General features: G+C 46.0%; 1 pseudogene; it reads left to right on the forward strand.

The window, feature by feature from the left end:
- Positions 1-7,726: 7,726 nt before the first annotated feature.
- On the forward strand, positions 7,727-8,404 carry LOC123431425 (annotated as a pseudogene).
- The last annotated feature ends 2,521 nt before the right edge of the window (positions 8,405-10,925 follow it).

Consider the following 10,925-nt stretch of genomic DNA (forward strand, 5'->3'; position numbering starts at 1 on the left):
TAGCGGCGAGGGTTGCTTAGGTCGAACCGAGGATCAGGAAGATGAGTGTGGTCCGGACCACATCAGCGACCTCCCGCACTCCATCCTCGGTGAGATCATCTTTGACAGCCCGATGCCGACGCCCCAGAAGATTCCCCATTCTTTCCGTTTTCGTTGTGTGTCTATTTTTATTTGTCGCATCATCATCGCATCATGCGCATCATCAGCATTGCATCGGCGTCTCCCTTGCCGCCAATTTTCAAAACTTGTATTCGTTAGTAGTTGCCGGTTCTCGTCGTTGTCCGTTCTGAGCCTGACCGCACACGCACGCGCCCGCGGCATCGTCGAAATCCTGTTTTCAAAGCGTGTTGAAAACTTTCTCTGATCGGGGTGAAACTTGGCATGAGGTCGTGATTAGTTATAGCTAGGCCGTCTGTCGAATTTCGTCGCGATCGGACGTCGTCTGGTACCCGAACGGTCGACCGTAGCGGCGCCATCTTCGGTCTATCGTCGAACGTCTGTCGGTGTTTTAAAAATTGTTGCCGCGCCGCCCGTTCTCCCTCTTGTCTCCGGATATCCCCTCTACACGGCCGTGTACCCGTTCCCGCGGGTAGAATCATCCGAATCCGACCGCGCGGTTGGATCCGGAACGAAATTTCGCTAAACCTAGCCGCCCCATTTGTCTAGAAATACCCCTCCATCATATTTTAGACACCCCCCTCTCCCCTTTGCCTCGAAATCCATGCCAACCCTAATCCCCCCTCCAGCCTCCTCTCCCACCAGCCTCAGCCGCGCGGGCCCGCCTGTGCCCATTCGAGGCCCGCCGGGCCCGAGATCTCCGTCGCGGCTCCCCGTTCACGTGCCTCCCGCTAGCGCCTCCGGCTGGTCCTCGTCAGCCCTGCCGCCACGTCCCTCGTCGACCCGGCGCACCAGGAGCTTCCCCAGGCCAGGGCCGTGCTACCCTCGTCTTTCTCGTCCTCCCGTTTTCTCTCTTCTTCCCTCACCCAGGCGAACTCTCTCTCTCTCTCTGGCAGGACATGGCCATGGAAGTTCGAGCTCCTCCTGCGCTGGTTGGCTCGAACCAAGAGCTGCCGTCGACGGGAATGGATAGATCGGGTAGTTCCCGGTCAGATCTGCTCCTCCTTCGCCCCTCTCCCTAACGTGCACTCGAGCCCCATGGGGAGGCCGCCATTGATGTTCGCATGCAGGAGGTCGAGCTCCTGGAGCGACCTGCTCCCTCGCTTTCCCCCCGCGTGAGCTCCCGCAGGCCGCCACCAACCGCCGGATGGGCCCCGCAGCGGCCCAAATCGCCCGTGTCTGCAGCGCCGCGTCGCCCGCGGCCCAGCTCGGTCGCCAGCAACCGGCCCAGCAGCGCCAGAGCCGCCTCCACCAGCCTCCCCTCATGGGCCCGAAGCCTACCGAGGTGAGCTTATCCCCCGCCCAGCGCATTCTTTTGCTATGTTGCGCCACTGTTCGGCCCGATAGATTTTTTTAGGGTTTGCGGAATTATTTAAATTCGAGAAAAATAACCGTAGGTTTAAACGCTCGTATCTTTTAAACCGTAAGTCGGATCGCGACATATTGTATATGGATTTGGTGTAGTTTCTCGCGTAGAATCCGATTATAAAACATGCATAATTTTTTGACATTGTTTAGCATGCCATATGCCAAGAAATGTGTGCTGTCTATATTGCGTCGTCCCGTAGATATTTTTTTCGCGCATGCTCGGATTGCTCGAATGCCTTAGGTAAAATGCCTATGTTTCAGGAACTATTTTTCCATGTATTTTAGACCAGTCATTTGTATTTTTGCTTGTAGGGCTTGCCGGTAGTTTATTTTCCCGTGTATGGGTTATTATCTTGCATTTTAGTGTGGCTTTATTTTGTGTTGCAACCTGACATATTTTATATGTTTCCGGGGTAGAAAAATCCATGTGATTTTTCTGTGCAATTAGTTTTAGCATTTGAGTAAGTTAGTTCGCGAGATATTTTGCTAAGTTGCCCTTTTGTTTAATTCATAGGATTTATTCCGTGCCTCGTTTGAATTAGTTGTCAACTAGGAAGTTCTTCTTAGATGTTTTGTTTAGCCCCTGGTATTTTTGGTTGCAATAGAAATGCATGCTTAGGTGTGTTTTGATTGCCCTCAAGTTGTTAGAAATAGTGCTGATTTGGAGGAGCTGAAATATTTCTAAGTCTGGAATCTGTTATTATTTTTGTTGCTATCAATATTGCTTCAGATCGAGAACTGCACTTTCATAAGGTGTAATTTTCACTAAGTGTGAAATAGTGAGTGGGATGCCATTTTGTGTCTTATTTCCCTAGCGATCCATGATGCCATGCTAGTTGTTGTTAGTTGTTTGTAGTAGTGCTTCTTGCCCTCATTCTTGTCATGCCTTGCTCGAGTTTATCGGAGTTGTGTAGCCCGTAGTTGTGGGGCGTAGTAGATGCAATGTGGCTGATTTTGGTAGATTGTAGTGTTTTCTTGTTTTGCTCGTAGTTGTTGAACCGTAGCTCCGATTTGATCGTGTCCTACATGAAACTTTCTTAGAATATCGTGTAGTTTCATTTTCTATTGCTGGTTGCATGTGTTGAAGTGCTCGTGACCGTCGTTGCACACATATTGCATTCATGCCATCATATGTTGCGATGCTTGTATCTTTTGAACCATAGCTCCGTTAGAGATGTTCTTTATGTGTAGATTGATTGAAATGACGCGTAGAATCACGTGAACCTATTTGTTTTGCTGTTTAACAACTAATTAAATGTGTTAGTTCAGATCTGGACAGAATTGTAAATTAACATGTGAGGTCGTCTCGGAGATGCTATATGTCATTTCCGACCTCATTTAAAATGCCTAGATAGGTAGTTTAATTACGCTTCACCTCTTGCCATGTTTAATAACATTTAATATTGCCGTGTACCTAATCGAGATAGAACTAAATAATCCGTATGTGGAGTTTCATCAATATGCAATTCGTTGCATATTGAACTTCACTTAATGTGTAGCGTTTGATTGTGTGATTTGCCATGCCGTGACTTGCATGTTTTCAGCTGCTCATGCATCATATGTGTTGTTGCATTGTGTGGTGTATATCGTGTGTTGATTTGTGTTTCCGGTTTGCTTCGTCTCGATAGAGTTCCGCAGCGTGCCGGATTGTGAGGACCCGTTCGACTACGTCGGTTCGTCTGCTTCACGGAGTCATTCTTCTTCCAAGCGGGATCTCAGGCAAGATGACCATTTCCCCAGATACCATTACTATCATTGCCATGCTAGTTTACCGTTTCTATCGATTATGTCTTGTTGCCTACCACATGTTAAATATCAGCCTCTCAACAATGCCATGAAACCTTCAACCTGTTCAACCTAGCAAACCACTGATTGGCTATGTTACTGCTTGCTTAACCTTGTGTTAGCGTTGCTAGTTGCAGGTGCAGTTGCTTCCATGTGATAACATGGGTTCCTTGTTATATCACCATATTAAATGCTATTTAATTTAATGGACCTATATACTTGGTAAAAGGTGGAAGGCTCGGCCTTTCTAGCCTGGTGTTTTGTTCCGCCTTTGCCCCCTTAGTTTTCGGCTACCGGTGTTATGTTCCATAAATGAGCGCTCCTAACACGATCGGGGTTGTTATGGGGACCCCCTTGATAATTCGTTTTAGATTAAGACTGGTCTGGCAAGGCCCAACTTGGTACTACATTTGCCTAATCACCTAATAAAATTGCATAGGGACTTCTCGGGCCCCGAGGATAATTTAATCAACCCCCGGGCCAGTGCTCCTCATGAGTGTTGGCCCCACCTAAGCGATGTTCGGCGCCCCTCTGGTCACCCGGAGGTTTAGCGATCCTGACGTCTAGCTCATCCGCCGTGTCCTGAGAACGAGGTACGCGACTCCTATTGGGATCGTCGACACGTCGGGCGGCCTTGCTGGATTAGTTTTACCTTTGATGGAATATCTTGTGCATCGGGATTCCGGTCATGCTTTGGGTAATCTCAGAGTTGAGGTTTTCCACTGGGGAATCCGACGAGATCGCGAGCCTCGTGATTGAGGATTTCTATGCGTCTTGTGGTAATTTGTGATGGACTAGTTGGAGCACCCCTGCAGGGTTAAATCTTTCGGAAAGCCGTGCCCGTGGTTATGTGGCAACGTGGAAACTTTGTTTAACACTAGTTCTAGATAACTTGAAGTTAACTTAATTAAAACATGCCAACTGTGTGCGTAACCGTGACTGTCTCTTTCGTGAGTTCTTTCTCCGATTGAGGACACGGTGGGGTTATGTCTGACGTATGTAGGTGTTCAGGATCATTCATTTGATCATCAGTAGTTCACGTCCATTATGCGTAGATCTTCCCCCTCTTATTTCTGGTACTCGTAAGTTAGCCACCAAATATATGCTTAGCCGCTGCTGCAACCTCACCACTTAACCATGCCTCACCCATTAAGCTTTGCTAGTCTTGATACCTTTGGAAATGAGATTGCTGAGTCCCCTGTGGCTCACAGATTACTACAACACCAGTTGCAGGTACAGGTAAAGGTTACTCGATGTGAGCGCGTTGATTGTTCATTTGGAGTTGCTTCTTCTTCTTCTTCTTCATCGATCTAGGATGGGTTCCAGGCCGGCAGCCTGGGATAGCAAGGATGGACGTCGTTCTTATTTTTCTCGTTTGCTTTCGTCCGTAGTCGGACCCTGCTCTTACTCTTGATGATTATGTAATGTACTGATGTGACTCTGATGTAGCTTGTGGCGAGTGTAAGCCAACTCTGTATGTATATCTCTTCTTTTCAGTACATGTACTTGTAACGATATCCATCCTTGCGACACAACGAGATGCGCTTCTATCCCTGACGAGGCCTTCGTGCCAAATTGAGGATAGGGTCGCATCTTGGGCGTGACATCATCTTCCATCTCTCCACTAAGGAGGGCATCCGCACTCAAATCCTCTCAACCCGGTGGCGCCCTCTTTGGCGCACCGCTCCTGTCAATCTGGACAGTCGTGAGATCCCTTTCTCTGGAGTTTTTAACGCCTTCAATGAAGTAGATTTTTAGTTGATTTCCGGTTACAAGTCCACACCGGTGGAGCTCCACCACATAACATACACTGCAACTTCTTTTGATGTAGAAACTGTCGTTGAATTTGATTGGAACATTCCAGAGGCCATCTTCTCCGACCATGAGAGCGCAGTTCACAGCCTATGCATACCGGTGTTGTACCTCTAGTGCAGACCCTCGACCATCGATGCCTGGCTCGAATCCCCTAGATCAAACAATCTCGAGGTGCTTGAGTATTACTACATGTTACCACAACTGTTGGTACAAGGTGACATAGTACCAATATCATCACCTTCGGTTTTCCCATCGCCACTGGCATTGAACCCCCAGATATCCTCTTCTCTCCACACCATCACCTTCCCTCTTTGCAAGTTACCAGAAAATTATGTACGTTCGCTTAAACAACCACTTGTTAGGAGACTCTCGGATCTGGATGTCGATATATCTGAAGTCTCATTAGAGAGCATAATCGAGTGTAGCATTTGCCCTGCACTCGAATGCCCGATGCTTGTTTGGAGATATCAGAGATATTGCATCAGAATAAAGTCACCTAACCTTATAACCATTGGCATCTGTGCTTGTCGTGGCAAACTAGTTATAGAGGATGCCTGCTCACCTCAGCGGTTGATTTGTGGTCATCGTAGCTGTAATTTGCAGATAGATATCATCTCTACACCTAGACTGGATGTCTTTGGGAAAAATATCTGATATTTTTGATGAAACCAGCATCGCACGAGACCGCATAGTTATTCAGGTACTGTTTTTGCATGATATTTTCAGTTGGATTCATTCGAAGAAAGCAAGTTCCATGTAATCCAATCTTTACTCTATATTAATATTATATTTTATTTTTCATGAAGTGTTTTCCGATAGTGTGCTCATCCACAACGGTACAATCTATCAAGACGTTGCTTATCAATATGGATTATAATTTGGGCACAGTCGTTGCCTTGGTGCAATGCTTCAGAAGCTTGGAAAACTTGTATACCGAGGTGATTATTCTCACGCACAGTGAAAAAACGTAACATGCATTGTGTACTACTCTATTCGTGTAAAAAGTCTTGTCTTAGACTTGTAAGTCATGTACAAATGTGTATGTATTACCGACATCTGTGTCTAAAAAAAAGTAAGCTTTCATCAGAACAGAGTTTATTATAATTAATGATTGACTTGTTGTTTCAACAGAATTTTTCATTGTAGACCTTCAGCATAATAAATCTCTATTCCTATTTAGGGAGGAGTCTCTGACGATGAAAGCCTTACGGACGATTGTTCTTGTGAGCACCATTATGACGTTCGTTTGAAGTCAGTGACGCTTTTAGGCTATAAACAATGCGAGAAAAGCATTCAATTTGCAACATTTTTTATCCTCAACGCAAGAGTGTTGGAGACTATCAGGCTTAAGTTTCTTTCTCATGGAGACTTCATGGAACGATTTTACAAACAACAATGAAAGGTGCTTTAGTGGGACAAAAAGGTTTCTAGACATGCTTGCCTTAGGGTGTCGCCAAGTTGCAACCACAACCCCTGGATCTAAGAGAAGCACGTGTCGAGCACCTAGATTCAACGGATCCATTCACTTGTAAGTGCTGAAAACAGCGTTGGGGCTAGATGTTGCTGCCCCTTTTCTCTCTGGGTGCTGAAACGTTGCTTGTATCTTTTGCTCGGTCTGTAACCTGGCTAACAACATTGTTATTGTGTTCAAACAATGCTTGTACTTTTTTTGCTCAAACTGTAACCTTGTTAACAACATTGTTATTGTGATGTTCACCCACGAAGAAGCTCGCAACTGCCAAAACCAAACTACTTAGTCTCCTTTTATCTTAGTGAAACAACATTTTGTATTCTCCAGCTATGTGTAGTAAACAAAAACATTCTACTCTCTCCTGAGTTATCTCGTAGAGGATAACGACCAGCGAGTTTCATGGTCGTCTCTATCTGCAATTCCATTTGTCAGGGGTGTGGCGGTGCATCCGAGGTCGGAGCAGAGCTCTGTGAGGTAGATCATGTGTACAATTCTGTTTTATATATGAAACAACCGTGGCCCAACCGTGGAGGCGCCTGTGCACATCCGTGCTTCCGCCTAATAATAATTCCATGTTCCTGTTTTCCGTCATGCACGTTCCTCCATAAATCCAATGATTTCATATTTTTCCCATATAAAGGGATGCTTGGTGTTAGTGCACCAGCCGTGCCTGTTGTACGTTCACCCGTGGATCTGCTGCGTACACACCCGTGCCTATTCAATTAAACTGTGCTTCGTATTTCCTTACACCCACACGCTCAGCTGTGTATTTATTGCATACACAGTCGTGCGTCTGACCCCTCACCTCCTCCCTCCCTACTTTATGCTAGTAACATTTTTTTTGTTGACGGAAAAATTGCCATGGAAAGTTTACAATTAATAAATTCGCATGGATCAAAGAAATCCCATCAGAATTCGAGTGGTTGCGCCGCAAACCCACGATCTACACAAACGCATCTTAAGAGAGATCGTGCATTAGAATTCGAGTGGTTGCGTCGCAAACCAATGATCTGCACGCACGCATGCGAAGAGAGATCGTGCACTCATCGGTTATCACCATGCGACGCCATAAATTTAGGCCTTCTTGCATGGCATGGAACCTCCTCCACATACAACTGGCAACGCCAGTGTACCTGCTGATCGTTTTCCACAAAAACCCTTCTATAGGCTATGGGGTTCATTAGAGAACTCAAGGAGGTTCAGGCTCACGGCACCACCAAGCTGCACGTAATCCACACCAACGACTTGCGGCAGGTGGAGGCCATCATCGATTGGTACGAATAGCACCTCCAGATACAATGCAACAAGATCGTCGGAGTTGATGTGGAGTACAAATACGGGGCAGCGCACAAGCAGAAGGCCGCCCTCATCCAGCTGTCCATCGGCAAGACCCATTCGGTGCTGCTATTCCAACTGAGCACCGTGGAACACAGGTGCACGGTGTTTGACAACTTACTCCTTGACTCAAGGTACACTTTTGTTGGCTTTTCCATCGATCAGTATATCAAGAAGCTGAACCGCGTGGCCCTGCATATCACGCACTTTGTCGACATCCAGAAGCAATGGAGGGTGCCCAGAAGCACCAAGTATTTGGACTCTCTTGGTGACGTCTCCAGCATGCTCATTGATGACTACTACATGAGCATGAAGCAGAAGCTTACAAACGAAGATCACAAGCGCTGGGCGTGCATGCCCTTGTCCATGAAGCGTGTCCACTATGCAACAAAGGACGCTTACGCCGCGTACGAGATATGGAGCCGCATCACCGTCACTCAGGATGGACTTCACTGCGCAATGCTGGAGAAGTCCAAGAAGCATGGCAGGACCTGGGGAGATGACGGCTGGTGAAGATTTGGATGGATTGCTTTCTAGTTATATTAGATTATTGATCACATTTGCTTTACATTACATCAAGTAGGTTGTTTGCTTTTTCAAAACACAGATTAGCTTGTTGTTGTAGTTTCCCTTGTAATCATGCATTTGCTTATGGAGTAAACAAGTTCATTTCAGTTCTATGGTACAGCAAGTATGAACAAGCTTAAATGTATAAGAGTTAATATGTCATTTTCAGTTATAGTTTTGCAAATGTTTCCGGCCACACCTTCATGGCCAAACCCTAGTGATCCTCACTTGCAAACATTTCAGCTGAATTGTCCACCCTTGGACAGTCGTGCCCGGGTAATGTGAAAAATTGGATGGCACGTTCACACATAGAATCACGGCTGCAAGGCCAAAAAAAGCACGCCTTGTCATTAAGAAAACGCACGGGCCTTCATGACAGAATGTACATGATGTGAAGGCAAAAACAACCCTGCAATGAGATAAGTGCATATATCATTATTATTTTTGAGGCAGCAATTAGTTACCAAATCATAGTGCATGTTTTTCCTTCCGCGAGAGGCATGTTGTGATAATTCTAGAGACACGGCAGTGCCTCTCTTTTTTTCTTCGAGAAGCACGGTTGTGTTTCTGCCACTGGCACGGTTTTGCTGTCAGGAGATGCACTGCCTTGCGGGACAAGCACCCGGCGAGAGGCATGGTTTTTCCTTCACTACCTCTATGTCTATGATGCGTAACCCATCTGTTCACCCTACAAATGTCACGAGTGACATCTCGCTTGTAGAGGCACGACTGTGGCGATAGCATATTGTGAAGCCTCTATAGTCACGCACGTGGGGTTGTGATGACCGACAAGTGTAGGGGATCTATCTTAGTCCTTTCGATAAGTAAGAGTGTCGAACCCAACGAGGAGCAGAAGGATCTGACAAGTGGTTTTCAGCAAGGTAATCTCTGCAAGCACTGAAATTATCGGTAACAGATAGTGGTGGGGTAAGATGATTCGTAGCAAGTAGCAAGTAACAATAGTAACAAAGGTGCAGCAAAGTGTCCCAATCCCTCTTGTAGCAAGGGACAAGCCTGGATAAACTCTTATAGGAGGTAAAGCGCTCCCAAGGACACATGGGAATTTCTGTCAAGCTAGTTTTCATCATCTTCATATGATTCGCGTTCGCTACTTTGATAGTTTGATATGTGGGTGGACCGGTTGTTGGGTGTTGCCCTTACTTGGATAAACATCCAACTTATGATTAACCCCTCTCGCAAGCATCCGCAACTACGAAAGAAGAATTAAGACAAAGTCTAACCATACCATTAAACTAGTGGATCCAAATCAGCCCCTTATGAAGCAACGCATAAACTAGGGTTTAAGCTTCCGTCACTCTAGCAACCCATCATCTACTTACTACTTCCCAATACCTTCCTCTAGGCCCAAATAATGGTGAAGTGTTATGTAGTCGACGTTCACATAACACCACTAGAGGAAAAACAACATACAACGCATCAAAATATCAAACGAATACCAAATTCACATGACTACTTATAGCATGACTTATCCCATGTCCTCAGGAACAAAAGTGACTACTCACAAAGCATAATCATGTTCATGACTAGAGAGGTATTGAATAGCATCAAGGATCTGAACATATAATCTTCCACCGAGTAATCCAACTAACATGAACTACAAAGAGTAATTAACACTAGTAGCAACCTTACAAGTACCAATCGGAGTCACGAGACGGAGATTGGTTACAAGAGATGAACTAGGGTTTGGAGATGAGATGGTGCTGATGAAGATGTTGATGGTGATGAGTCCCCTACGATGAGAGGAGTGTTGGTGATGACGATGGCGACGATTTCCCCCTCCAGGATGGAAGTTTCCCCGGTAGGACGACCCTGCCGGAGCTCTAGATTGGTTCTGCTCAAGTTCTGCCTCGTGGCGGTGGCGATTCCTCCCGAAAGCCTCCTCTTGGTTTTTTCTGGACCGAAACCCTTCTTATAGAAAAAGAGGGGAGCCGGAGGGCCTGCAGGGAGCCCACAAACCCCCTAGACGCGGCCAGGGGGGTAGGTCACGCCTAGCAGGCTTGTGCCTCCTGGCTCCCCTCTGGTACTTCTTCGGCCCAGTATTTTTCATAAATTCCAAAATAATTCCTAGTTGATTTTCACGGCTTTTGGAGTTGCGCGGAATAGGTATCTCAAACTTGCTCCTCTTTCAGGCCAGAATTCCAGCTGCCGGCATTCTCCCTCTTCATGTAAACCTTGCAAAATAAAAGAGAAAAGGCATAAGTATTGTACCGTGAAGTGTAATAACAGCCCATGAAGCAATAAATATCAACATGAAAGCATGATGCAAAATGGACGTATCAACTCCCCCAAGTTTAGACCCCGCTTGTCCTCAAGCGAAAGCCGAGATCAATAAATATGACCACATGTTTAGAGATAGAGGTGTCGACAAAACAAGATACGGACATGCAGGCATCATGATCATAATCAGAACAACAATATCATCATATAATCTCTCATGCTAAAGTGA

Source organism: Hordeum vulgare, chromosome 2H (assembly GCF_904849725.1).
Source record: "Hordeum vulgare subsp. vulgare chromosome 2H, MorexV3_pseudomolecules_assembly, whole genome shotgun sequence".
Lineage (NCBI taxonomy): Eukaryota > Viridiplantae > Streptophyta > Magnoliopsida > Poales > Poaceae > Hordeum > Hordeum vulgare.